Consider the following 25,139-nt stretch of genomic DNA (forward strand, 5'->3'; position numbering starts at 1 on the left):
GGGGAGTTTGTAAAAAACACCCATAATGCAACAGCTGAAGGAGTTTTTCAAAGTTTCACTGTATTTTGCATCATTAAAATTGGCTTTATGTTGAGATGGTAGTCATTTTCTGTAATAACTATTTGGTTTTGTTAAAGCGTCTTCATCACATATACTCTGCACCACAACAAAGAAATCTCCAAAGTAAACGTTTATGTTTTATTAAGGCACTATGTCACCAGACCAGCCCACTCAGGATTACACTGGGCTGTATGGGACCTCTGAACTGTGGGACACCACTAATGTAAATACATTTTAGAGATGAAAAGGTCAGAGCTTTTTTAACAGAAATAAAGAGATAAAATGTATTTTCATTACATTAGATTTTTATTGTTTATCATGAATTATTTTTTAAATCAATCTTCAGAAGTTTGAGAACTCCACAGAAAGTTTTGAAAGTTTAATTCTGCAGTGACGATATGAATCCTCCCGAAGTTGTAAACTCCCACCATATGGGATTTTACACACATTAAAGTAAACGCTTGGAATTATACACAAGTACATAATATGCAAATACCCTCGTTAAAGAATGATTTAGCTTTTAATACCGCTGCTTTAATAGTGTTCATGTGTCATTGATGGAAAAGGCGCGGGCTTGGAAGCTCTGCCAAACATATTGGAGTAATCGATGCAGCGAATCCTTGGGGTGTCGGAAACTTGTAACCAAGACTGCGACCATCTGCTTCCCCAACACTAAATGTCAAATGAATGAATAAATGTGCTAAACGGCACAAGGACAGTGTTTGTCAACACGACAACAACCCTAACTTAACCCAGGGATTATGATAATCTCAGAGAATCGACTGACCAGTGAGATGTATTCACTTATTATGTGTTTGATTAGATTTATTTAATTGTATCTTAGTAAAAACATTTTTAAGTAACGTGGTATTGTTAACACACAGTCACACGTGTGCAGAAAATATTCCTGCAACAACCGAAAAGTTACAGAAAATGTCCATCGCTGAAGTTAGAGATACTTAATGCAGTAAAAAACACTAAAAAGGTCTGGGTGAGGATCTGTGTCACGGCGCTGCTTTAGATCTGGTCTAAAGGACAAGAACTTCACGTGTCAACCGACACGTTCATGTCTTGGTTGAACAAAATGTGGAGTTCCCCAAGGCTCTATCCTGGGTCCACTTCTGTGTAGTTTCTTCATGCTCCGACCGGTTCGTATCTGAGATAACATGAAATAATCAACTGAACTTTTTGACACTACGTCTTTGAATGACAACGGCTGTATGGACTGTATGTGAACGATGGTGAAGTTTGATTTTTAAACAGAACTTTAAGATTGTAGGCAATCACATGACAACATGGTAAAGAGAACAACAACGCTGGGTACTTAGTACTTAGTACTCTGAGCTGCCGCCTCGGAGGAGGAAATTATACTTTCATTCACGCTGCGAGAATTCTGAGCTTCACTTCTTTTCATTCATTTATTATTTAGTTTGTTGTTACGGAATAAATTTAAAAGAAAATACTGTTTCAATAATGGACTTTATAGTCTTGAATTATATTTATTCCAACGTCAATCCTAGAACATTGATTGGTTGTTGTCAGACAAATGCAGAAGAGTCTGAATAGTTTTGAATAGTACTTTAACGTGGGCGTTTTAAGCCTTCTGAAGCACAGAGAAGTGTTTGTCTTTGTGAAAAAAAAATCTAATCACTCTGAAATACTGTAAGAGTTATTATGATAATCTGCACATTGTGGTTCACATTCAGTCGTTTCCCTTCATTCTGCAAAAAAAGAAGCAGAATGTGCTGTTAGAATCAGCTGGAAGGAAAAGTACTATGTTCTATATCAACCTTTTTGAAGAAGAAGCTTTTCAAATCTTTAAAAATACTAGTAGAGCGTCTCCTTAATGTTTACTCTGAAGGTTCCTGCAGGTTGTCGGGTGCGTCGCATCACTTCCTGTGTTAGAGACTCCTTGTTAAACTAGTTACTGCAAAAGCAACGAGGCACAATGTGTGTGTGTGTGTGTGTGTGTGTGTGTGTGTGTGTGTGTGTGTGTGTGTGTGTGTGTGTGTGTGTGTGTGTGTGTGTGTGTGTGTGTGTGTGTGTGCCCTTTGAGAAGGTGACAGGGTGCAGGCAGGAGACGGTGTCACGGGAAAGTTGCTGGAAGCTGAAACTCCAGCTGGTCGGAGGCAATAACTCGGGCTACGAGCTTTACTTTATTTGCAAGGACATGCACCCATATAGAGTCGTTAAAAATGCAAGATTTAGACAAATGACACTGACTCCGGAACGACGGTACATAATTACTTTACAACTCAGCAGCGCTTCGTAAAAACAGGCTCCCCGCTCTGTACGATAAAACAAAGCTCCGGCCAACAAGAGGGAAACTTCTCCCACTGCAACACCAGACACGCTTCAAACAACCGGCAACGCATTTCAACATCAAATGAGAGTGTGGAATTAATATCATATAAATCATTGTTGTCAAACACAATCGAGTTCAGACGCCACATACTGCCCAGTTTCATCCTAAGTGGTCGGATCTGGTAAAATATTGTCATGATAAGCTTTAAATTGACACTATATGTGATGAAAACCAAAGAATTAATATCACAAATGACGCCAATTGCAACTGAAAGCCAATTTTAATTAAACCTTCTGCTGCAAATTACAGTGAAATGTCCATAAAACACTTCTCCTCTTTTAAACTCCCTGACAGCATGGCTTGGAGCAACGAGCTGGTTAGCAGGTTGGTTTTAACCAACGTGTTTATCCCACATTTAGAGACGGGAACTGAAAATGGGTTCTGCTGAGAACAGGTTCCCAGGGTTTTAATTCCTTAAAATCGTTTGCCAAATTTTGGAAACATTCTCATTATCGATTCCGGTGGAGCAGCAGGAAACACATCCTAACTAACTAACTAACTAACTAACTAACTAACTAACTAACTAACTAACTAACTAACTAACTAACTAACTAACTAACGCAATTTCCGTACTATTGAGCAGACCTGAATATAAGCCGCACCCACCACATTTAAACAGAAAACAAGAAAAATAATAAAGTTCGTAGTTACGTCAAACGATATTTGACTATTATGTGATCATGTATGTGACACAGAGGCGCTGTTTATATACGACAACATTTTCAGGTGAAAATAAAATAAAACTTTTGTTGCATCTTTGGCGACATGACGACGGTGCTCAGAGCTGCTGAAAACACATTTTTTGAAAATGTTTGGCTTCTGATTGGGTGTCGACGGAATAAACACTACTGCTACTGCACATGCTCACCAAAGTAAAAAGTTATTCTGCACATGCTCAGTAGATGGACAGTCAGAACAGCGTTTCCTCCAGAGTGTCATGACTCCATATTCTCCTGGGAATTTTGACTGTCACCATAATAACAATCCAACTTGGTGGTTTTATTTTGACAGTCACCATAATAACAATCCAACTTGGTGGCTTTATTTTGACAGTCACCGTAAAACAATCCAACTTGGTGATTTTATTTTGACGGTCACCGTAATAACAACCCAACTTGGTAGTTTTATTTTGACTGTCACCATAATAACAATCCAACTTGGTGGTTTTATTTTGACAGTCACCATAATAACAATCCAACTTGGTGGCTTTATTTTGGCAGTCACCGTAAAACAATCCAACTTGGTGATTTTATTTTGACAGTCACCGTAATAACAATCCAACTTGGTGGTTTTATTTTGACAGTCACCATAATAACAATCCAATTTGGTGGTTTTATTTTGACAGTCACCATAATAACAATCCAACTTGGTGGCTTTATTTTGACAGTCACCGTAAAACAATCCAACTTGGTGATTTTATTTTGACAGTCACCGTAATAACAATCCAACTTGGTGGTTTTATTTTGACAGTCACCATAATAACAATCCAACTTGGTGGTTTTATTTTGACAGTCACCATAATAACAATCCAACTTGGTGGTTTTATTTTGACAGTCACCATAATAACAACCCAACTTGGTGGTCTGTCCGTGTTCTCCCAGTGTTCATGTGTAAAGCGTATATTGTTCTCTACATGTATGTTTGTGTGGTTTCATGACAAAAACAACGAACAGCACATGTAACATGAAAACTGCATCCTCTTCAAAACGAGAAACTGCAATAACAACGTGTTTTCACAGAAATGTTGGCGTGTAAAAGGGCCTAAACGTGTTTCAAGTGGAGCTGGATGTAAAGATTTTACAGTCTGAAGTTTGAAGGGGTGATGAAATAATCTGTGAGCCAAACCCTGAACGTCTTTCAGACGTCGCTACGTTTATCCACAATAAAACCAATATTGATTTGGAGGAAAGGCGAGGGAATGCTGAGGTTTCAGGCCTCATCCCGCCACACTTCAAAGCCCCCCGACCTCAACCAACTGACAGATAGAATCAGGACTTCAAAGCCCCCCGACCTCAACCAACTGACAGATAGAATCAGGACTTCAAAGCCCCCCGACCTCAACCAACTGACAGATAGAATCAGGACTCATAATGCCACTTTGTTTTCCAATAAACAAATCCAACACAATATGACGGTCAGTGACAGTGGAACGCTGTGTGTGTGTGTGTGTGTGTGTGTGTGTGTGTGTGTGTGTGTGTGTGTGTGTGTGCTGTGAATAAATAAATGAAGACTGGATTCTCACGTTCACTCCCACGCTTGCCCCTCTCTCATAATGTTTAGGGACACTTTGACTCATGGACGTGGCGAGACGGGATCAAACCACCAACTTTGGCGACTCGTCTCTCGTATAAAAAAATAAAAAAATCCTTCTCAACTTCACCTGGAACGGACTCCGTTCACACCGTCTGCCAACAGCCGACAGACACCCTGAGCAAGATTAGCAGGTTAACCGTAAAACTTCGAGCTTATCTCTGGCTTGGACTTTAAACTGGGATAGATCGCTATGGTAACCAGCTGCTCAGCCAACCGGCTCCAGAGGAGGTTTCAATTCAGACGATTGGATCAAAATGTGTAAACAGCCTGTGACTGGCTCAGTGTTTCCAGCGTCTGTTGTTGCATCCGTGCAGAGGAACACGAGGTGACTTCGTAATGAAAAACTCTTTTTATAGACCAACTGTGATGACGACTGCAGAAAGTAGAAATTCATCAAGGCTGCACAACTTGAGGAATTCAAATAACTCATTTCAGTTTGAGAATAACAGTGTTCTCTTCTTTTCTTCATTTTCCAGTTTGGCTGTTTAACTGTTTTGCTTTATTGTTTATTATTATTTAGAATACTATTGCCAGTTGGTTTCTCATCTCTTACCCAGGTTAGCTGATATTCTTCAAATAATATAGTAAATAATAATGATCCAAACGGTTCACAGAACTTTGTAAGCAACTCATTAACTTTTTATATATCTCAAAGATACTCGTCATACATAATTCAAATTCAAACAATAAAATATTTACAATCGCTTTGCTGGTACATTTCACATCTTTCATCAATTCAAAATGTGTTTTACACAGTTTATCATTATTGTTATTATGTTTTTGACAAAATTCTTGACATAATGATTTGTGTTGCTATCGTATAAACAAATTACAATAACGGGTACTTCCGTCCTCTCTTTGCTTTGTCATTAATCAGTTTCATTCTTAGGACGATAAGAGACAACAAACAAGTGAATACAAAAAAAAATCCAAAACAAAGTAAACCTGTACTTTCCCAGCACGGATCCAGATTCCCTCAGGAGGCCTCAGAAACCACACGGCCATACCGGGTCTGCAGGTCCAGGGAAAAATATAGGTTCAATATATTTTCCAGCTCAGTGATGTGTGCAATCAGCCTGAATTCTTGAGGTGCCAACGGTCTCGTATCTTTTTAAGTACCCAATAAGCAACCAAGGCTTTTCCACTGAGGAAGTACAAGTACAAGTAGTAACCTTTAGCTACTTGCTGATACAGAGTACCGATATCAATACTTATTAAATTAAACCAAGGGACCGAGCTTGCTGTCAATAAGTGTATCAGTCATACTTTAATCATATTTAGCATGTAGCATCGATGGCGTGTGAGCGCCAACGCTCCGTAGCATGTAGCATGTAGCACAGCTCACAGTAGAATCCTCCTGATCAACTGAGCAGTTAAACTAATGAGCGACATTCTATCTCTGCTGGTCCAAATGTCTCTGGTGATTAAGTTGCTGGTGTCCTACGAACTGTCTTTCTCCTCCTTTTAATATTTTGACAGAACATAATTTACAGTCTGTCTTATTTTTGTCATTTTTATTAATTATTGAAACCACAGACATCACTCATCCTCTCTTATATACCTGCTGCTGACGTTCCTGATGGATGATGTCACATAATCCTCGCCGGGTTTGTACTGGGGAGCTTTTGCGAGTACCAGTACGCCGTGCAGTGTCAGAGCCAATACCAGGATCTGGTATCGGTGCATCCCTATTATCCACTCATCATATCTGCAAAAAACAACTTCTGCAAGGTTTTCCGACTGCATCGGAAAAAGCCAGGTGAGCATCGCCTGCTGATATCCAGCTGTACATCCAGGATCACATGCCGTGGTTTAAAAAAAGTAATTATTGGAAAGGGAGAGTGTGAGCTGAGGTCGTTTTGTAAAAGAAACACCTGCTAGTGTGCCCTAACAGAGCTTTCAGAAATGATTCAGTTTCCTGCCTTTGTGCTGGGTTCCTAATAGCTTCCTCTGAATGACATTGTGCCGTTCGGTTCATCTGCACGTTCTGAAGGGTGTCAGCTGGCCCTCATTTCAAATCAGCTGGCAATTCTCTTGAAGCATGGAAGATGAGGATGTCGGGGAGTAGAGATCAGTGCCTTTGCTTGATGAAAGGAGCACTTCCTATCAAAGACTCGTCGACATTATTGCTGATGACACATCAGCAGGGTCAATGGGAGGAAAGTGTCTTCCCTGGGCCAATTGACTCACGTAATCAAGAGTTGTGACGGAGCGTCACTGCACAATTGAGATGATGTGAAGAAGCTTCACCTTGTATTTTATCTTTCCAAAGGTGAACATATGCTCAGTGTGGATTAATGTAAGTGTCAGAGGTGCCATACGAGCAAGTCATTGTATATAGTGAGAGTGTATGACAGGTCAGGAGTATCCCTACATTTGTGTCAAAACAGTGAAACTAGAGACAACTTTCTGTTTCTACGACAACCGGTCAACCTTTACCGTGTCTGTTGTCCATACCACTGCTGACCCTAAAGGCCGATTCATCCTCCGTAAGAACAAGAAGGAAGTTCGGCGCTCCAAACAAAATGATGTCATTTTCTTGTTATTCACTCGTTAACATGCTGGAGGGCGGAGTTACGTGATGCACCTGAACACATCATTCAGAGCTGTCAGCTCCTGCAGTTAAAACCAGACCAACATCAGGATCAGGACACAAACTTTCTCTTTTGTTACTGAAACATTTCAGCAAAATGTATTTCTGAAAATATTGGAAGCAGGAAATAAGCTGTCGTCGCTTCACAGAAGTGTGCCTGTCGTGAGGGGGCGTGGCCTGTCGTGAGGGGGCGTGGCCTGTCGTGAGGGTGCTAGGCTTGCGAATTTTAAAGCTTCTTCTCGGAAGACACCTTTTTTTCGGCAGCTGGCTGAACTAACAGCGCAACTTTTCTTCTTGTTCTTATGTCTTCTTTTGGGAGTGTGCAGGGGCCTTAAAGCAAACCTGGAGGATAAACTTCAGTTGAGTTGGTTTCATGGACATGGTGACACAGATTCACAATCCATCAAGGGAGGGGTAAAGGTTACTGGGCTGCTGGGTCAGTATGAAACTGACCAAAAACTAACAAGACCATCAATCACATGCTGATCCTCACCTACAGGCCGAGTCACTAAAGCCTGTTTATTCTCTGAGTCTTTCTTCTTCAGCTCCTTGTGTGCACATAGAAAAGAGACTGACTTTCTTTTGATGTGGAATTTACCCACATTGACATTTAGACCCTGATTACAAAACAATGATTGACTGAAAACGCCAGTGTTTAGTTTTTTTCATTTCCCCAAAGTTTTGCTTTTAGACATTTTTAAAACAATCTCCCTACATGACAGAAACGCTGGACATTATTTCCTGTCTGGCCAGTAATGGTTGCTGTGCTTTTGTATGCACACAGAGAACATTGAAACGTCTCAAGGGTCTCCATGTATGCAGATGATGGTGTATTAATTGTATACTTTCTTAGTAAAGTCCAAGAGAGAACAACAGAAACCGAGCATGGATTCATTCAATGTTATTGTCGAAACTCTCGTGCCAGTGCAGAACTACGTACTGACGAACACCAAAAATGCCAAATTCACCTCAAAAGTATGAGTTTAGAATGAGGGAGGAAACTGAATTATCCTAACTCAAGCCCAGACTCAACCGTGAAGCGTGAGTGCTCACCAACAATAGTGCACAGGATGTACAATTCCATTTTAGGACATTTCTTTGACATTATATTCTTCCCCCTTGCTGTTTTTTTTAAGTTTTTCTGCTTTTCTGCCTGACTAAAAGACCACGTGCTTTGAAAATGGACAAAATCAAAGAGGTTTGGAGTGTTAATGCTGCAGAACTGAGGACATGACTCAGAGCTTGGACGGGTCTGTGGGTGTTGGCCGGTGTGCTGCAGGATGACTCAGTTAAAGGTCATGCAGTTTTAGGTTGTTGGCACCTGTGCCAACAGCTAAATTTAAAGTTTAAATATACATAGTTCTGTATATTCCCAGTAAATGTAAGAAAGTTTTGCAAGAGCAGGACTCATCCAGTTCTTCTGAGGATCTGGAGGTTAATGAAGTTAAAGTGTTGGTCCTGAGTAACAGGCAGCCTGTAAAGGGAGATTTTCCACATGATGCCACAAATATATATTGTTGCTAAAACATATATTTCCAATCCTCTTTTATAGTCTTAGTTACTGCTTCCCAACGTTGGGGTTTGGGCTCCTGAGGGGTCAGAAGATAAATCTGGATTGTTCCTGATGATTAACAAGACGAATGAAGGAGAATTGAGTCGCCTGCTGCAAGAATCCCGAGTTTTCTTTCTCCATCTTTTTACAACTGCTCATCGATTTTTCTTGTCAAATTCCAGAGATTTTGATTTTTTACGGGTCTTTTAAAACTGACGGTGGGAGAAGGAAATCACACTCCTCAGCTGAACAGCCTGCTCCCCCTCTCCATCTGTCTGAACAGAACCATAATCCTCAGCTGTGGCTGACATTGTCATAAATGTGTGAATCGGTTTATTACCGGCACTATAATTAAGGTGGTCTTCCTTCTGGACTACAGTCGGGGGTCACGTTCACCGAATATTTTTGCACCACTGACTGAATATGTCGAACAATGAGAGAGAAAGTGGAAGGCTGTTCATGTTTTGACAGATTGGATGACAGAGGGTATATGTTGTTACTGTTTCACACATCAGGGTGGTGATTAAATGGTGTCGGTAAAAAAATCCAACATACCTTTTCCTCTGGCTTGTTTCACTTTGTATGATTCAGGTTTTCCACAGTTTTGGCCAATCTGACCAAATAAAAAGCAAAAAGCAAAGTAACTTCTTGTTCTGCACATGCTCAGTAGGCGGCAGCCGCCTGCACTGGTGAGTGTGTGTATGAGTACATGTGTGAATGTGATATTGGGAAGTGATTGTATTGAAGTATAATAGCAATAATAAGTCATATTATTCGTCCAATGCATGTTTCATTACTATCTACCAATTTTATTCTTCATAAGATAGCATTTTGTTCAACTTCATGTGTTTTTTTGTGTTTTTTAAACACGTGACTCTGGACTCTGTTGATTCTGTGAGAATCTGCCTCTTGAAAAAGACAATCTGATATTAAAATATGTCAAAACATGTGAAGCAAGTGACATGCAATTAAAAAAATCCAAGAAGTGAAGGAGTAAAGTTGAATACTCAAACTGAGAAAAGGGAATATACTAAACATCAAAATAGCTCGAATGGCAAGAGAAGCAATATGGTGAGTTGCTGGTCACAAAAAGTTCTCCGCTGACTAATTATATTTGTGGCTGATGTTTTTTTTTTTCTTCTGCCTCGGGCACAACAATGATGGAATTTCAATGATGTGAAATTCCTGGCACGGCAGATTGCTCGGCTGTTCCGGTCCCTCCACGTACTGACGCCTGCCAGGTCTCTTCACTGTAGTGATAGGGCCACTCCAATAAAAGCCTATCCCTTCAATTACATTAGCAATAAAGCCAGGGCAAGGCCAAGCATATGAATATCCACCCCTCACCACGAAAAGACAGAAATACTTCACAGGGAGCTGTGCCATGGAGAAACAATGCTGCGGTTTCATTTGGACTTTGGTTTGATGCTTAAATTAGTGTTTTATATTGGATGGAAAAATATGAAGGATGGATGTAATAAAACCATGATATGGAGCAGGTCTTGGGAACAATTCAGTTGCAGATGCACGAAGGAATAAGCAGAGAAGATTTAGGAGAAATAATGAACAAACATTTAGTTTGGTGTTCTGCTGCAGTGTTCTTGTGGTTTCCATCCTAATCCATGTGATGAAGGTTAAATCAACTAACGAGCCAGTCTGAGTAATGGAAAGAGGACAAAGTACGGAGATTTGTCTTCAAGTGAAATTAAAAAGCTGTGAAAAACTACAAAATTAAGGTACAACAATCTGTTTAAATAAAATAACAGCGTCGTACCAATACTTGGTGAGTTGCCATCATTTTCTGGTATACATATCACATAGAGGGGTTCTATTTTTATTTTTTTATTATGTCACTATTCTTGGGGTCGTTTTAATGAGTGATGGGAGGAAGGATCGTAAGATTGGCCCCAGACAGGTCATGAACTTTTGGACAGAATCCATGAGACCATGAATATGAGTTCTGTAAAGAGTTTTCTCCACAGGGTGGTGAGTGTAACTTTTGGTGACACAGTGAGGAGCTCAGCCAATCAGGAGAGACTCAAAGTCAAGCCACCACTCCTCCACCTTGAGAGGGCCCACCTGATCAGGATGCCTCCCAGTCGCCTCCCTTTGTTGGTTTTATCAGGCCCAGGACTTACTGGAGAAATTATATCTGTGGTTTGTTCTGGAAGAATCATGGCTTGATGTCGTGAAACTAATCGCGTGAATGTTAACCATGAAACAAAGTGTGACCCTGAATCTATCTGCTGATCCCAAAACAGCTTCATTTCCAAACCTATCAAATCTGAAAGCAGTTAGAACTAACCTGCAGTCCTCAATCTACACAAACAAAGCAAAGAAAGTGTGTCTGAAGGTGCAAACAGCCCCCATGAAGCACCACGAATCATAAACCCACACCGTATATATGAATGGATTGAACTGGCAGACGCCTCTCCACTTCAACAGCAGCTAAAAACAATATCTTATAATGTGGAACTTATTAAGACATTTTGAAGTTACTTCAAAAGTTGTTGCTCCGTATGAAAAGTGGTGGAGTTTTGCGTTAATGGTGTGTTCAAGGATACAGCTACATCAGAGGTGTTGAACTCTTTCTACACCGGGGGCTCCATACAGTCCAAATTAATCTCAAGAGGGGGAGACCAGTGGGAAAACAGCACCGGAATCTATAAATGAAGGAAGTTCCACTCTTTTCTTTTGTTTGAGTGTGAAAAGGAAAGAGTCATCTGGGTAAATCAGCTGAAAGATGTAAAATCCTGTCTCTTCTCAGTTCGCAGTTTAGTTACTGGGAACTTTCCCAGTTCCCAGCTGCATGATTGCACCATTAAAAGCAGTGATGAACATCCTACACATCATGTTTGAACCCCATGCTGCTTATCTACATTAGCAGCTAATGTTCATAGGAAACTTTCAGTACCGCTGCAGGTGGTAATGAGATGATCATATCCCCGTGCAGAGAGCAGCCGGAGAGTCTGGACGAAGCCGTCAGGCGCCCACAACACATCAGTTCCCTAACCTGACGCATATTCACCTTTTCAAAGAAAAAAAACCCATCACTGCTTATGCATGGATGTTAAAGGGAGTAAACTGTTTTTTGCAAAATGCAGTTCATGAATTTCGTAAAGTTTATGTTTAATGTCTAATTTGTTCATAACACTTTGATGACTGCTGCTGACAGGAAGATAAAGACCCGATTCTGTCAGAAATGAAACGTCTAAAACTGGTAAACCTTCATCCGTCATCAGGCTTTATTTGAAATTCCGCGGCAATGCTGATGAAACCTCTTATTCAACATTGAGTGGAGTCGAAGTGTGTGAAAGGTAAGTTAAGACATGATGGGAAATATGTCACAAATAGATATAAACATAAAGCCCTCAGTTACATGACATCAACATCATTGTCATTAAGAAGAAGGCAAGGCTGACGTGAGCAGAGGAGAACAAGTGCAACTAAAGTTAAATCTTTTGGCGGTTGACTGACAGGAAAATAAACTTGAATCTGAAATAAAGCTGTTGATGATATATAGAAAGTTTTGTAAGTTATTCACTAAAACGACAATCTGATTTATTGACCTATGGTCAAAGAAATAAGACAGAGTACTACGTTTTCTAGAATCGACATCAGGCCGAGGAAACTGATCAAAGCCTCTTTTACACACTTTTCAAGTGAAAACGTAAAACTTGTGAAGTGTTCCGTGGGTCTGTTTACACGACAACTTTTCAAAAATGTTCCGACTCTGTCTCTGTGGAAATGGAGGAAAAGGTACGTTTTCCTAAACACTGCTCCTGTGCATGCCCACCACGGCCGTAGTCAATACATCTTCTGCACGTGTGCAGTAGATGGGCAGTTACAACAATGGCGGCAATAGAAGATCAGTCCAAATAAATGTTCTTGAAATTTAGGTAAACCAGCACTGAGAGCGAAACACAATCACGATACACCAAGAAGTAAAACTGCATTCATTTTCAAATTACTCACACTTTCTATTGGTTTTAGTTGATCTGGATGCATTAGATGGAGTCAGAGCGATTTCGAAAAGTGCCACCTTTGTCATGCGTTGTCATGTAAACAGACACCCGAAACCCGACGGACGTTTTCCATTTTCACTTGAAAACGCTGCGCAAAGGAATTCCATAAACCCGAAAGATCTCCAGTAACTAAGTAAGAATTATTCATCACTCGTTACTTCTGAAAGTCCTATCTCCTTAACCCTCCTGAATCTTCCTCCCAGGAAGTAATTGTGACAGAAATACTCCGACATCCATCCTGCTGTGTATCAGCTGTGTCGGGAGACGGACTGCGTGTAATACAGGCATCGTCTCTAATGAATAACCGGCTTGCTGTCTGAGCCATACCTTTTAGAGAAAGACAGACTTGTGGCGACGGGGCTGCACCTGTCACTCTCTTCAAAGTGTCTTCGTGCATCTTGTCACACCTTTCCCTTCTCCCATTGTGAAGGAAGCCCTGGCTGGCAGGTCTCCATTGATCTGTTCCAGAGCTGTGATAATTGGGCCATTAAGTTCTCAAAAAGAGACCCAGCATGTAGCAGAGATAGAGTCTAACAGTCTGCCAAGAGAAGAGACTTCCAACTCCTTGGCTACACTTGTGAAAATGTCTTTGCTGTGCCATGAAATGTGTGTTGGAGCAGCAGGGAGTTTTAACTTATTTTTAAAAGGCGGCTGAATGGATAAGTATTGAATTTGTAGCAGTGTCGAGGGAAGGCGAGTGGAGCGCTGCTCCCCTCGGGGAATGTACAGCTGTAAATGCTAAGATAGCAGCAATGTAAAGGCTGGAGACAAGTGGACGTGTCCCCGTGGGACCAAAGGGGTCACCGCACTCCTGGCCGACACACAATTAATAGAAATACAGAAAAAGAAACCCAGAAAAGATGTACAGAATGAGTGAGTCTACACAAAATCAACACAAAGAGATCGAACAAAAAACAACCAAAATACCATGCAGAGTGAAAAGAGCCAGAAAGAGGATGAAATCAGGTCTGGGAATTCAGCTCTTCCTCAGAGGGGCTTTTACATGTCTGCGCCCTGTGGCTGCGGTCTGCTAATCAGTCCACGGGCAAGTGTAAAACACTGTGCTCAAGAAAATGAGTGCGTCTGGCGAGCCTTGTATGGATTGCACCACAGACCAATGAGAAAACCTGGAGGTAATTTGGAAGAGAAATCAATGGCAACTGCCAGCACGAGTAAGTCTCTGAGTCGTGATAAGGTTGCTTTCTGCCCCATTAAGTATCTCCACTCGGGTGTTCTCCCCATCACAAGCTCAAATACTCATCACCAAACTGTATTAAGTAGCCATGTAATAAAAGCACACACACACACACACACACACACACACACACACACACACACACACACACACAAGGGGAAAACAAAGCGAGGAACCGAATGCAGCACTTTCTCTGTTATGGATGAACTGTATCTGTGTAAATCACAGGAACACACGCAGCATCCACCACCAAAGGAACCAACGATCATAAACTCTGCATCAACTGTGAGAACACACACTGCATGTGAACGTACCCCTTTCTGCTTGTTTTAGCCTTTGTGACCTGATGTGCTGTTGATAAAAGAGTCGATTAACATGCAAATAATATTCATATTAATTGTTTTTTGGGTTTTTTCCATTCTGGAAATGTTAAGTATGTGCATCTTTGATTCAGTTGGAGACATAAAGGTTGTGCCTGATGGAAAAATGTACATGAAATTATAAACCCTGACGTAAACCTACAAGTTTGTGGCTGAGAATTCCTCATAAAAGTCATCCTGATTGCATGTCAGATAGCAGGAGGACAAAGTTCAATAGTGGATCCGATCCGAACACGGACGATGACGTTTACCGTGTTTCAGGTTGGACGGATGGATGGATGGATGGATGGATGGATGGATGGATGGATGGATGGATGGATGGATGGATGGATGGACAGATGGATGGATGGATGGATGGATGGATGGATGGATGGACGGACGGACGGATGGATGGATGGATGGATGGATGGATGGATGGATGGATGGATGGATGGATGGATGGATGGATGGATGGATGGATGGATGGATGGACGGACGGACGGACGGACAGATGGATGGATGGAAAACAAGGAAACATTCCCATTGTTATGCTTGCCCCAAACAGATACCCTGTACAGGCTTGGTGGCCCTACCACTGTACCACTTCAGTCTCATAGTTACTGAGCTTCGTTTAGCTCTATGGGGTTGCTCGGATCACTGACACATTTTTGCTTTGGTTAGTTTCTTTGGTTTGATGTGGAGCAGCTGTATGTTTCCTCCCAGTGATAACCAGCCTGTGATTTACCTGCGTTTTACCAGCTTCATTTAACGGTTCTGACAGATTCATTGAGACCAAGCTTTTACAATATGTCTTGTTTTTATGGTCTCCTTTTAGAGGAGAAAACAATGAATACGAAGAGACATGTCAAGGAGGTGGTTCATCAGTGTGCATTTTAATTAAGTGCTAAGTAACAGTAAATATCTGCTGGCTCGGGTCTGGTCCGGTCTTCAGAGGCTGGGCAGGAATGTCTTTTGGTTTGAGGTGGGACCAGCAGGAGGGCAAATAGTTTGCAGTTCTTTAATAAAATACCAATTAAAATAATCTTTTGTGCAAAACATTTAAAAATCCACGTATCCGAAAATCAAGGCTGAACACCGTGTTGGAACATCATTAGAAGCAGTGACTCAATAGTTTGGTAGAATAAACTAAAGTAGCTTATCAGCTGTACGATTCAAGATCGTTAAAGTGCCATCAGTGCGTATTATCATTTCCTGTCTATCTGTGAGAAGCCACATAATCAAAGAAGGTCCAACTCCTCCTACCCTGTCCTGGGTTCAGTAGAAACGGCTTCAGGGAAGAAGCAGTGATCGTTTCCCTTCGTCTGAGGAAGTCATGTGGGAAAGGATGGAGTTATCCTTCCTGAGTGTTTACCTGATGTTAATCACTTCCTCCCACAATCTAACTGGCTTCTCTTTATCACACTGCTTCATGCATGTTCTTTTTGTCCTGCTGTTAAAGTTGTGAAACCAGCAGAGAAGAAAAAAGATCAGCACAAATTTAATACGCAATCTATTAAATAAAATCATTAGAGACCGATCCGTAACTTACGAAACTTTCCACTGACAGCAAAGTCATTGTTGGTCATTTCCCTGGAGATGATTCATATACATGACCAATTTACACACACACACACACACACACACACACACACACACACACACACACACACACACACACACACACACACACACACACACACACACACACACACACCTTATATATCTGATTAGCATGCTTAAAAAGGGGTAGGATTCTCAGAGTGACGAATAAAATTGAGCTTGTTACCCAGAAAAGTCCCAAAGTATTTGTCATTTTAAACAGAACTCCTCTGACGATGGTTCCATGACTGTTGTTATGGAGCTTCTGTGTAGAATCAATGCACACGTCTGTGGTTTTCTGTACGTTGAGCTGAAGAAAAGCGTCATCACACAAGGCCCATGTTCATAAAGGAGACTGAGTACACAACTTTGTAGAATTTTCACTCCTATAGGCCTTCTCTGTGGGCGAAGCGCTGCTCCACAGCCAGACAGCTAAAACCAGCCGCAGTCTTCCAATGTGCTCCGTATTTGGCGTTGGGAAATCAATGTTCATTGTGAATCTTTAATCTGAATGTGGAGGAGCCACTGTGCTGTAAATTACTGCTTTACTGGAGCTGCGATTGCACACAGCGAGAACCTCCCCCAACGTTTTCCCTCCCATTTAGATCCAGGTCATTAATGGCTGGGTGAGGTCATCTTAACACAAACCTCTCATCAGCTGCATTAGTTAACTTCACATGGTTTCCCAGCGTCCAGGCCGTCTTATTACTCTTATTCAAAAAAAAAAAAAAAAAAAAAAAAAAAGCTAGAAAGTGAGTGTACCTGCTCATTTCACATGTTAATGTGAATTACGGTTTGTGAGGGAAACTCTTCCAGCCGTTTCACCCGAGGGATTTCTCATCAGTATTACAACTCAGCGTTCCTGCTCTTTATGTTTTTCTTCCTAACTGAATGACCTGCTGACTAATGAGCGCTGCCATCTCAGCTGGCCACCCATCAGGACTGCAGGCCGCTGGAGACCAACAAGTTTCACTCCCACTTTTTTCTTGGGTTTTTTGCATCATTTAAGGTGAGGTCAAAACATCCTTTCTAGAAAACTAGTTTGCAACAGATACTTTGAGGAAGAAAGGATGAACTGATCCCAGATGTACGGCTTTAAAGAAAAGCAAATGAAAAGTTCATGAAGGCACAACACCAAACTGACGCAGCAGGAAAACCTGAAGCTGGATGTCCTGTCAAACCTTCGATTTCCTTGATGAGTCAGATAGATAGATAGATAGATAGATAGATAGATGGATAGATAGATAGATAGATAGATAGATAGATAGATAGATAGATAGATAGATAGATAGATAGATAGATAGATAGATAGATAGATAGATAGATAGATAGATAGATAGATAGATAGATAGATAGATAGATGGATGGATGGATGGATGGATGGATGGATGGATGGATGGATGGATGGATGGATGGATGGATGGATAGATGGATAGATAGATAGAGCGATTTGTAAAATTACTCTCAGAAAATACAAGTAATACTAATAAACAACGTCTGTATTTGATAGAAACATCTCCCGATGAGAAAAGTAAAAAAAAGGATTCAATATTTACAAAACTGGAATGTGCACCAATGAAATAACAAATTAAATCCATTCAGTGCAGATATATACAATATACAGCAAGATACAACATTCCAACTGTGTGACAACAGGCTGAAGGATGGACAGTTGAACTATTGATCCATGAACATTTTCCAGGTCTTCTATGTTTGACGAGGCGTCTCTGACCAAATGCAGTAATAACGGAACAGGTTCACAGATTAACATCTTCCCTGTACATAGTTTTCATCACAGAGCAAACAGGGAGGAATGTCACATGAGAAGAAACACAAGAGTTCCTTTTGCAATCATAAAATGCCTAAGACCACACATTTCAAACACATTAAGGTCTGTAAACAAACTTCACTTAATTCAAATGTGTAAATCTGAAAATGGAATGCTTATCCTCTGTTGGTAGTATAATGAAGAAGGTCACATTTCCCTGCAGAACTGAGTGTAGCGTGAGTATGAATATTTATTCATGCCCCTCCAGAAGTAATGTTCCATACAGTGAGAGGCTCCATCGCCGTTTCATTAGCAGCAGAATATCTTTGCGTTTCTCCACAGCTTCAATGAGCACATTGAAGCAAACAGCTAGTTCTACCCCGAGGCTGGTCAGAGTCCTTCCCCCCATAAGAAGGATGTTACTGAGCCCAGACCGGGTGAAACGCTACCAATCTCAGCAAATCCAGACCGTTGCAGGTCTCTGGGGGCTGTAACACCCTCAACTGCTGATTAGCACAACTCGAATTGGATTATGAGTGAAACATCAATCTGGGTTAGCTGGATGTGGACCCCCACCCCCACCCCCACCCCCAACCCGCCCCCTTACTAAGTCAACTGGGGGGCAGGAGGGTTTGAGTGTGGAGACTTCATCCTCCATGTTCTTGATTCGCTCTGAATCAGAAAGGAGTTGCAAATTAAAACCTAATAAGAAAAATATTATTCATAATTATGTTGAGAAGTTGGAGAAACACCCACAGTGACAGTTTGTTAATCCCCCCGGGGCTCTAAATGGGTCAGGAGTGAGTGCAGGAGGGCTCAACAGGAATAAAGGCATTTCTAAATCTTGCCTGTCCTCAATGCTAATTTGGCCTTTGTGGCAAAAGAAAACAATGGGAAGAAAATAATTTAACTGGCTGACTTCAGCTAGAGGAGATGAAAAATAATGAGCAAATAGCAACAATAAAAGTAGAATAATACCAGGATTAGCCGTGGCCTCACAGGCTTCTGTCCTGCTTGCTTTATTATTTACCAGTTGTGTGCTCTGAGGCCTGCAGCTGCAGATAATAATATTGTCTTTGGGAGCAGAAGCAATAAGGGTAAGGAAGAAACTTCAGGCACACCCCCATCACTCCGCCGTCTCCAGGTGGAACACGTGGGGGAAGGAGAGGAGCATCATGGGTAGTCAGTAATGAGCAGGGGGTGGTGCTTTTTGATGAATCCTGATATGATCCATGGACGCAGGACTTTGTTTACATAAAAATATCAAGTGGAAACACAAAACCTTTGTTTCCTATTGGCCGTCTGTTTACACAACAATGTTGCCCGACGTCACTGAAAACACAACTTTAGGATAACAGATACCAACGTGAAACTTTTTGAACAATGCTCCCGAAACCGTTGTCGTGTACAGGGAGGAAAACACAACATCCTGCTACTGCACATGTACCCCACTGGAGTAAACAGTTCTCCTGCACATGCTCAGTAAGTGGATAATAAGAATGATGTTTACCTTAAGAGTGTCATGACTCCCGGTCCACATTCTCCTGGGACTTGGTACTTTAATTCTGAAAGTCACCATAATAACAATCCAACTTGGTGGTCTGTCCACTAGAATGTCCGTGTTCTCCCATCGTTAATGTTTATAGCGTATTGTTCTCTGATACGTGTGTGTGTGTGTGTGTGTGTGTGTGTGTGTGTGTGTGGTTTCATTACTGAAAAACAACCAACAGCACCTACTACTGGCCCAACATGAAAACAACACTGCTTCCATCATTTCTGCCATTTCTATATAAATGGGCATCATTTGCTTCGTAAACACAAAAAGGAATCGTTTTCACTTCTGACGTTGAAACGGAGCCTCAGGAACTTCGCATTTCCACATAAAAGACTCCAGAACACAGTTATTTTACAGCCTGCGTTGAAGTTTTACTGGAAAACTTTGAGGATTTGGACAGATTGGGAACCATTCAGAAATATTCTGGCAATTGTTGTTTCAGCACTCAGAGAAGCTTTTGTATTCGTTTCAAAATAAAAAAGCACAACGTCTCTTGTGAGACTCAAAGATTTGATAGTGTGTTTGTTGCCTCATCATCTGCTGTTTTATACTTTGGAGCCGTCAATCAACCGTCTGCTTTGTTCCCCGCAGTAATAAAGTACTCGCAGATATTCCCAAGACGCTGGTGTGGAAGTTAAAACACAGTAAGATAAACCCTTTCAGTATTTTAGGATACAACAATGCCCCAAAAACAGGTCAGTAGAAGAGATCTTACATTGAGCGTGTAACATTGATTTCCTTCCCCGCAGGACTGCTTTCAGTTCCTGGGAGACGTCTGCCGTCCCGAGGAGCCGGTGAGTGTGGTGATTAGTCTCTGGAGCTGCTCCTCTTTCACTGAACCCTCTCTAAAACCCCTTTCTCTTCTCGTCTTTCCCTGTGTGAGGAGTTCATTGGCCGGCCGGTCCTCAGGGTTCGTCCGGACCACGCAGGAAGCTGACGGGATTGCTGCAGGGCAGAGGGATTGGGCAGAGATCACAGACAAAGAGGGGGCTGCTGGTGGGCTCTCACGGCTCTGCAGCGAGCTAAATTAGACACATGATGACCTCTTTCTTCTCTGCTTCCTTTGTACTGAGAGCAGCCCTCGAAAAGCTGCTGTCAAACAGCGAAAACTTCTATTTATTAGCTTCCGAATTATCGTTCTTTAACAGGGAGTTCTCTGTCGCTCTCCTTCTAATTTCACAGAACAACAGTCAGGACAGACCGTTCTTCACTTCGAGAAAACATACGCAGCGAGCAACGCAGCAAATTAAACACAAAGTTTTGCTAATCTTTGTGGAAACTGTAATAAGACTCCTGTTGATTCTCTCTGTGGGAAGGCAGGTTAATAAATTTATCAGGTAAGCACTTTTTTTTATAAATCCATTAAACATTCGTTCTCTGGTGGAATTCCATTAGTGAATTCACAGCACGAACCCAGACAAAAAAAGAAAAACCTCCACAAAATGCAATAAAGAAAGAGTATATTCTGAGAAATGGTAACTCAGTCTAAACACGTTTAATTTTTGCTTTTGACTGTCATCAAGGTTAGGTAGTTGCATGCTGACTGGTAATATGTTTCTGGCCATTAAGCCGAAAGCATTAACAGTCGCAATACGTGCTTTCTTTTTTATTTGTCAAAAATAGCGCTTAGTCTTTGTTGAAAGAACTGGAACAGATTCTATTGCATCTTTCTAGATGAAGGATTTGCAGTCGTTCATTCTATTTTCTGATGAGATGGACAAAAACCTTCAACATGGAAGTTTTGACTTGAGTTGAATTGAATACTTTCATTTCATTTCTTTCAACAGTCTCATCTGATGGCAACTTCTGCATGTTTGTCCACGACAGGGAATGTTTTGGGTTCGTCACCTTTCAAACATTCCAAGACATCAATAGACCGTTTTCATTTCAGAAAGGTTTCATGTTCACACAGCAACATTTTAGAAATGAGGTACGTTTCCACCAAAATGTCAACAATCATGTTTAAAAGTTGGTTTTCAGTATATTTGTGCCACACTGGGTGACCCCTTTCCCCCCAAACTTTGACAAAACACATCGGACTTCAAACTGTTTTTGTACAAAAGTCGTGATAAACTGATTCTGTTCATAGAATAAGACAAAAAGACTTTCATAATGGAAACCCTTAACACTTGTCTTTTCCCAACCATCCATCCTGAAAGCATCAAACAGAGATTTTAGTGCATCTTATGGCAGCACTGCCTTCAAAGCTTTATGAATATGTATGTAGAAAAAGCACCACACTGTATAAATCCAGTCCATTTACTGCTCTGTACTTGCATGAAGCTGTAACATCAAGGTCAGAATCCGACAGCCATTTTCTGCTGCAGTCGATTAAAGAACATTAATTTTTCTTTGTGACATTGGCGCGGAGACGCGTCAACATCAACAAAAAGAGCGTCGCAAAGCCCAATAAACACGTTACGCGGATGGCAATATTTCACATTTAGTGCATGTTGACGATGATAAAGAACAGGCCACAAACAGATTCCTCATGTACACGTTCAGCACGGCTGGCATCACCTTGGGACTGGATATAACTTCATCTTTACATAAGCCTGAGTATGTAAAGGAGGGTTTTTATCTGGAATCTTGCAATTCCCACATTTGGCTGGCTAAGTCTTGAAAGAACAGAGTGTTTCTTAAACCACATCACAACTGACAGACAAAGTAAAAATGCATCTCACTGAGGCAATCCACTCCTGACTGGCTATGGCTCCCACGAGGGAGCATTCTCCCCACAACAATGAGCTACTTAGACTGCCAGAGGACACAATGCCTGTGCAAAGAATAGAGATAAAACGACAAGTTAGATGTGGGGAGAATAGATGAGGAAGGGGAGGAGGAAGGGGAGGTTATAAATTTAACATAAAACAGATGTGACACATATTGCACCCGTGCTGAATTGGAGAGATCATCTGTGGCGTCCAAAGGGCTGACTGAAAATCCACACGAGACGTATTTTAATTAAAGAGATGATAAGTGACATGCTACCATACATGACAGACATGCAGAGGGCAGAAAACACTCACGGTCGGTACTGAAGTACATAACAAGTCACTTTCTTTAAACTAGTGTTGAAGTGTCAAACTGGTTTCAGTCCGGGGGGGGGGGGGGGTCTGGGGGGGTCTGGGGGGGTCTGGGGGGGTCCGGGGGGGTCGCATACAGCCTAACTCAACCAATCTCCTCCGACACTGTCAGTAGGCGGCAACTCGGTGACATCCGAGCCAGGTGATGGTGATGGTGATGGTGATGGTGATGGTGATGGTGATGGTGATGGTGATGGTGATGGTGACGGATTTGCGATCAGCCTGAAACGTTCGCCAGGTCATCGGTGGTCATCTCCTTTTCCGATTCCCCCCACGAGGACGCCACGTCTTGGCTGGTCCGGCTGGGCCATGTCACTGCCACCTACTGGACGAAGGTGGCGCTCCATGACGATCTCTTGTAATGTAAGAGACCTGGATCTCTGTAGAACCTGTTCAGTACTGACCCAGGTAACCTTTAGGATTCTTCGTAGGCCCCTCTGTTGGAAAGCATTTCGACGCCGCTCCGTCTTGGTCGTGCATTTCCACGTTTCACAGGTGAAGATGGTTTCAGAAAGCACAATGATGATGATAACTTTGAAAATTTAAACTTAAAGTGTCTTTGTTGTGGTGTTTAGTACATCAGATGAAAATGTCAAGATTTCCTCAAGAAAGTGACGACAATCTCAACATAAAGACAATTTAATGAAACATTCTGGTGCAAAATACAGAAATACAGTGAAATGTCCAAAAAACTTCTTCTATAGCTGATTCATTATGCATATTTTTACAGAGTCACCCTGGCAGCGCGGCTATGAGGCTAATGCTAGTCTGCTATCTTTCAGGGCAGCGTCCTCATCTGCTCGGCTCTCAGCGTTTGGACTTTCCTCCTAATTTCGTGTTGATTTGGCAGCTGGATTGGAGCCTCTCGCAGGTTTTGGTCCGTGGGGAAAATGATTGAAAACCCTGAATTAGTGAAAAGTGTGCAGGTTTATTACGGTGCGGTGGGCCTAATAGGCTCCCCCAGGAGTGTACACACACACACACAGGTTATAACTGTTGCTATAGTGATTCTATGTTTGATGGAGGAAATCTTGGTGCTATTGTTGTAACTTGATTCCTCTGATATTCAGTGAGGATTACTCTTACTATCCCTCACATCCGTCCTTTAACTGTAACACTAAAAGTTGAAAGAAGCCCAGTCTGAGGTCAGTTTGAAGAACGGAGGGTTTATAACGCATCGATATTTCTATTGAAATGTGGGTAAACACAACAAGTCATCAGAATAATAGACACTCATGTGAAGTGAGTCCACTCAAGTAAAGTAATGAAGGGCGAATACATGACCACCCTGTTGGTGAGAAGGTTACAGGCAGAGTTTATTGATTGTAAAAAAGGTGAAATATGCAGTAAAAAAAGACTTGAACAATGAACACCAAATCATATATTTTTATGTGTTTCAATATCGTATCCACCTCCACTCAAAGCACAACGACACAATATAAACTCACGGTGTCAGCCACAACTAACCAAAGTCTTATTGTTCAATTTACTGGCTATATCTAGATAACAGAGATATTTACTTCAATCTCTTTGTGAAGCAGAGGGTACAGGCAGTGTGGACTGAATACAGATGAGTGGTCAGAGCTATTTAAAGAGGAATGTTTACATCTGGAGTGTTCAAACTACGTCCAATGGGCTAGTTGCAGTTTGTGGTTTATTTCTAATTGACTTATTATTTTTTATTTTGTCTTGAACAAGTTAGCTTTGATAGCAGTTAAACTAATTAAAGTAAAATGTGTCTGATGGTTGCTAAGATAGTGAGTGAATAGAGCAAACTGACCTTTAGTGGGTTGTTTTGTTCTTGGTATGTTACTCTGTACTGCCTCTGTGGTAAAAGTGTGGATACATGTACTTTAAATGGATGGTAGTAAGAGTAGCTGTGTTTTATTTAGAGCTGGAGGCATAAAGCTAAAGGCAGGAGACTGAGGGTGTCTTAAATAGGACAAAATGAGACATGAAGAAACGGCTCATATCGTCCAGGGTGTTGGTCGTGTATATCGGAAAGATGATCGCCGTGTCGGGAAACGTCTCCTCTAACCCATCTTCTGTACTGCTTCATCCGGCGCCGGTTCCTGGAACTGAGTCGAGCTAATTGGCGTTTTGAAGTGAAAAGGGAAACTTTTGTTGTGTTATTTGTGTCTGTTTACACAATAATGGAGCTCAATGCCAGTGAAAATAATCTCCCCCGTTTCCATGGAGATGGAAACGGGGGATGGAAATATGACATTTATAAAACGCTTCTACTGCACATGCTCACCATGGCCGAAGTCAGAGGCTGTTCTGCACATGCTCAGTCGATGGACAATAAGATCAATGTTTTCCTCCAGAGTGTCTTGACTCCCAGTCCAGTGGTAGTTTTATTTTGACAGTAACAATCGTACTTGGTTGTGTGTTCATACACTCCCATTGTTGTTGTTTATAGCGTATTGTTCTCTGCAGCATGTGTGTGTGTGGTTTCATTACAACAGCGCCAACTCGTGGCCAGATGTTGGTGCAGGAGCGACGAGGCTCATTTCTGGGATTAAAATTCAAGCAAGCTGTTACACTGGAGGGAAGAATTAGTTATTGCCCTGGAATGCAGGATTAAATGATGTCAGAGGAGAGAATTTGACATGAAAATACTCGAGCCTGAAACATAGAAGAGTAATAAAACCAAAACATGGATTCCT

The sequence above is a fragment of the Lipophrys pholis genome, assembly GCF_963383615.2.
Source record: "Lipophrys pholis genome assembly, chromosome: 6".
Classification (NCBI taxonomy): Eukaryota; Metazoa; Chordata; class Actinopteri; order Blenniiformes; family Blenniidae; genus Lipophrys; species Lipophrys pholis.